Source organism: Mytilus californianus, unplaced genomic scaffold (assembly GCF_021869535.1).
Source record: "Mytilus californianus isolate M0D057914Y unplaced genomic scaffold, xbMytCali1.0.p SCAF_9, whole genome shotgun sequence".
NCBI lineage: Eukaryota > Metazoa > Mollusca > Bivalvia > Mytilida > Mytilidae > Mytilus > Mytilus californianus.
The window spans coordinates 49,949,499-49,955,232 of record NW_026262745.1 but is presented as its reverse complement, the minus strand read 5'-3'; the positions used below and the strand labels follow the sequence as shown (position 1 = coordinate 49,955,232).

The following is a 5,734-nucleotide window of genomic DNA, read 5'->3' as shown; positions in this document are numbered from 1 at the left end:
CTGTGATTTGTAGCCGCTCTCTACGTACATTCTTTACATTTATTAGTCAATTTTATTAATTTGTAATCGATTATATCGCTGAAAGTAAAAATTCTTCATATTTCATTATTTGTTATTGTCAGATGCAGTTGAACAAATTCTGAATGCATGCAAAATTTTACAAAAAAGCCAAATATTGCCAAATTACGTAATATACTCTTCCTTAAAGGAACTCTCTTTTTACATATATGGATCTGTAAATTCAGAAACTATTGCGAGGTTTTTATTAATGCGAATAATGCGACTAGGTGAATATCGCAATAATAAGAACTCGCAATTTAATAACTAAAACATAGATCTGTATGTAGTTTTTTCTGAAATCGCAATAATTAAACTCGTATTCTTGTCCATTTTTGAAAAATCGCAATAATAAATGCACGCAATAATTTCTGAATTTACAGTAATTTGTTTTACAATTCGCAATGGATATTTTCCTTGTATCATGTTGTTCAGGTCTATATCTTGTTGACGGTGATTGAGTACTTTAACCTAAGAGAGCGATAATTTTAGAGAAAAAAATACTAATAGACATATGCAACATTTTTCCCTACGCAACTTCCTTGTTTGGGAATTAAGAACGCATTATGTAAAAAAAAAAGATGTCTAATGGAATGGTATAAAGCAAAGTAAAGAGATAATGTCACCATTTCATTATGTGCTTTATGTTCTTCATAATGTCCACAGCACCTTTTTAATGGCCTTGTTTTAGTTTGAAACCCGGATTTGTTTTCTCTCAATCGATTTATGACTTTTGAACAGCGGTATATTACTGTTATTTATTTTACTGCCTTTATTTAACTAATTACTTGAAAATAACCAATAATGCAACTTTCGTCACAAAAACGAAAAGTAAGATTCAACTGTTTATTAACATGCAAAATTTTTCCAGATGCTTCAAAGGTTAGGCTTGTGGATGGAAAGTCCTTTCACGAAAATGGCGCTGATATTCATGAAGGACGCTTACAGGTTTTTCACAATAACGAATGGGGGAATGTCTGCGATGATGAAATCACTCAGACTTCAGCCGAAGTGGTTTGTGGAATGTTAGGATTTTACGGGTAAATATATAATAATCTTTATTCTATATATCTTTAAAGCATATTTAAATGCGAACGACTGGAATGTTACTAAACTTCCTGTGTTTGAAACATTAACTAGTTCTGGAAGTTCTCTGTTTACTTGGAACAAATTATTTGTTAGATTGTCTAGAATTACTGTTAATATTCATACTGCTTGAACAAGAAGATTCCAATTTCTTTTTTAATTTTTTATGTGGTAGTCTTTCGTCGATTGAAGGTCCTTTGGCATAAAAGTAACCATTTTATTACACTTCCATATGTACGTACGTATACGTGATTATCAGAAATTATATCTAGGCATATACATTTTCCACCCGAACTACTGGATCACTCGCCTATCACCACTGATGATGCGAGTTCCTTTTTTCTTTAGATTATAAACTCAACTTTCAGTGATTTAAAATAGATTTAGAATCTAAGGAAATATTGGAAATGAGAATACTACAGCGGTATTGCACTAAATTTGTTTATATTTCTCGAGTAGAATGTTACATTGCACGAGCTCGTATGTGCATTTGATATTCTACGAGGTATGATCTTAAGAATCATATTCATAACAACAACTAAAACGGTATTTACTTGGAAGTCTTGAAAAGGGTAAACACTAGTAAAAGTGAGGAAAGAAAGGACGGTATTGTGGTCAAATAAGTCAAGATAGCGCTTGTAAAATGTTTGATTAGACGATACTCACTATTATCAATACGAACTTTGGATTCATTTGAATATTTGTCAACTGAACCCTCTACTTATCAAGCTGTGAATGGAAAGACATTATTTGGAATATCCTACCACTTGTGATATATGTCGTGATGCTAGATTGCTCCGTGTTGAAGGCCGTACTTTGACCTATAATGGTTTACTTTTACAAATTGTGACTTGGAAGGAGAGTTGTCTCATTGGCACTCATACCACATCTTCGATGTACTGTATTTGGATCGTTAAAATGACATTTGTTGGGCACCGAATATTATTACACACTGTTCGTATGTATTATATTGTATTATCCTCCTAAATATAAGAGACTGCAATGTCGCGAATTTCCCAAGAAATGAAAGAGATATTCATGATACGATTTGCAGAACATTCTGAAGAAATGCAGTTGATTCGATAATTATAATGCAGTCATTATTTACTAACATAATGTGATAGCCTGTTATTTTATGTATTTTGTATATTTTTATATTCTTAGTATTTAGTATTAGTATATACTTGAATAAAGTTATATTGTAAGCTTATCAATTACATTTTGTAATTAAGGATTAGCATTGTGTATTATTCTATTTTAACTTATTGACATGGACTATTGACGGACGAATTCTCATATCATGTTTTGGTTAAGTCTGATTTCACTGTAGTTAGTACTTTATTTTCACGGTTGATTTGAGCGCTATCGTACATTTCTTCTATTGGTCAGTACTTTTGGCGGTTTAATTCCTTTGTTCTAGATCTTATGGGAAGACATCTTGTGGGCAACACCTATATATTTACCTGTCTGCAATTTAACAACTTAAAGAAATTAATATCTAAAATAACAATTCTGTGATTGGAAAGTTTCTTATATAAGGTCAGTCTTATTTTCCGTGATTGGAAAGTTTCTTATATAAGGTCAGTATTATTCTTTCTTTATTAATTTTGCAATAACTGTCCAAAAGTTCATATTTTACACGTATGCATGTTTAGATTGAATGTCGAGAACGAGTGTTAAATTTTATAACAAAAGAGATCGTAAATGTATTTAAAACATAAGAAGATTAGAATTTTACGATCAGATATAATAATACTTCATTAACCTATTTAAATCTGGTATAATAATTTAAAGATAAAACTTTACGTATAAAAATTGAATGAATGCACGTATCGAGCGGCCCGGTATGAATGCGTAATTTTTAAAGGTTAATCGAATTAAAGTAAATATATCTTAGAGCTAAAAATAGATATCTTGGTTTAATATTGATTTTTATAGTAAACATGAGTTTGTACTATAAACAATAAATAATGCTTAACAGAGATTTATAATAATCATTTTTCTTATACAGGTATATTTAAACCTTACCAAAGATGTAGTGTTTGTTTATATAATGGTTTATATGGAAATGTGCCACTTGCACGATATGTGAGGTAAGCTAAGTGTATTTGTATTCTCGTTTCGCTTAGCTTTAGTTTTTAATATTTGCTTTGCTATATTGTTACTTTTTGTGCTTATTTGCTTTTTGATTTAACCAAGCACGCAGCTTACGTTTGGTAAGAGTTCCATATGGCACCCCCACCATACTAAAAGAACCCAATAATGTATTGCAGTTTATTCCGTGGGGGTGCCATATGGAACTCTTTCCTTACGTTTTTGTGTAGTTTATGTTACCAACACAAGTAATAATTATAATAGACATTGGTATGAGACAGCATATGAGAACATGTACTATAATATCTAAGTCTAATTGGTTTAACTGTAATTGAGACAAGTAATGGCTATTGTATCCACAGTATATATTTTTGTGACTAGATACATAAGTATGCAGCTAAATAAGTTTGCATGATAATGAATTACGAACATTAGTTTTAGTTATTACTTAGTAAACAGATTTATCTATCTGTAACTTTTAAGTACATTTATATTTTACAGGGCTGTATTTACATATTCATATAGTTACTTCGTTTCGTCTGAATAAAAGTTGCAGAACCCTAGATTGAAGTTAGTTATTTATAACTAAAAGCCTGAGGAAAACCGGCTTTTACAATAACAATACCTGTATGATTTCTCTTCTTCTTTTGATCATTCCTGGTTTTGACTGAACTGGTCTAGCCCCAAAATAGAGCAACTCTGTTCATATTCCTCTCCTGTCTGTACACAAACTCTCACTGATGTATTCAGATACATTATGATTTTGATTAATTTCTTCTTACCCGTAACACTCTAAGTCACATAGCTTATTTTACATTGTTATAAACATCTGTGATCCTAGGCGAACAATAGAAAGTTATTCAATATTATCGCTAGAACAACAAACTTAAAGTACGATGCAAGTTATATAACTACACGATCATTTTAATAAGAAATTTAAAATTGAAGTTATTTGTAAGCGCCATCTATAGGTCGTATGTAAGTTGCAATTTTTTACATGTTATAACATGTACAGAAATATTGTACATGTTATAACTTGGACAATGCAAAAATAAAGTTATAACATGTACAATAGTACCTCGTACATGTTATAACTTGTACAAAATATTACTTGAAAATGGTTTTAACTTGTACATATTTGAAAATAAAGATATGATTCTAGTATTACAACACTTGTCATTAACCTCAATAATATTTTCATCATTTTTTTATTGATCATTCATGTTAGTGTGTTTTGTCCTTTTCGATACCGTTAATGAACAGATGAATAGTTTTTATTATTACTTTTAAAACACACATGTTGTCAATAAAATTCTCACCTGATGAATTATAATTGTGAGTTTCAACTCAGAAGGCAATATGAATGTACTTTCATACAAGTTGATACTTAAGATGCAAGTGGATAGCCAGGATAGATTTTACAATGCAATCATTGATATGTGGAGGAAAAATTCATCTGCAAAGAACACTTTGTTTTTAAAACGAGATGATAGAAATGTTGATAAGGAGTGTTAAGCAGGCAAAAAATGCAACTAAACCTACTATCAAAGAAAGAGACCCTCTAAAGCAGTACGTTAGATGTGTCTGAAGTCCCAAATAAGTGATATGAGTCTGAGTGAGATAGAGAGCGAGTTATAATTGAGTAGAGGGCAAGGTTTAAAGCATTGTCAATGTAAGTAAGGCAATTGTAAGTCTGGTAGGTGTGAATGTAGAAGAATGAAAGTTGTGTGCAACTCTAGATGTCACATGTCTATGTCTTGTAGCAACAAGTAAAGAAAACTCGTTTGTAAAATGTATGAAAATGTAGTATTTTATCCATGCTGTAAATAATGCACCTTTCTTTTGCTTTTGATAATTAATCTTTATCATTCGAAGACGGCTTTATTTGAATTTATTTTCAATTTTTCTGCAGGTAAAAAAACATTGTTAAGCAATATTTTGTACATGTTATAACATGAACAAGTTACTATTGTACATTTTATAACTTGTATTTTTGCATTATCCAAAATTTAACATGTACAATATTTCTATATATGTTATAACATGTACAAAATCGCAACTTGTACTTGTAACGACCCTTCCGGAGCACCTGAGATCACCCCCAGTTTTTGGTGGGGTTCGTGTTGCTTAGTCTTTGGTTTTCTATGTTGTGTCATCTGTACTATTATTTTTCTGTTTGTCTTTTTATTTTTGGCCATGGCGCTGTCAGTTTGTTTTCGATCTATGAGTTTGACTGTCCCTCTGGTATCTTTCGTCCTTCTTTTGTACACGACATATATGTATAATCTAATTCTTTTGTTTTCTGAATTAAGAATCATGCATCAATAATAAGTTATAAAATGAAAGGAAGTCTGACTATCTGGACCATGTGTTGTTCGTTATTGTCTGTATTGGCTAGTACTTATGCTGTTTTCATGTTAGTCCAATGTACACGTATGTGTTGTCTGATGTGCTGTCTATTTTTTTTGGGGGGTGATTTTTTGTTATTCTCTAGTAT

The 5,734-nt window shown here is 31.0% G+C and overlaps 1 long non-coding RNA gene across 1 annotated transcript; it reads left to right on the top strand.

Annotated features, from left to right (window-relative positions):
• Nucleotides 1–2,365: 2,365 nt before the first annotated feature.
• LOC127715449 (uncharacterized) lies at nucleotides 2,366–3,237 on the top strand. The gene is made up of 2 exons (XR_007988422.1): nucleotides 2,366–2,682; nucleotides 3,155–3,237. It is a non-coding gene; the product is annotated as an uncharacterized LOC127715449 (long non-coding RNA).
• The last annotated feature ends 2,497 nt before the right edge of the window (nucleotides 3,238–5,734 follow it).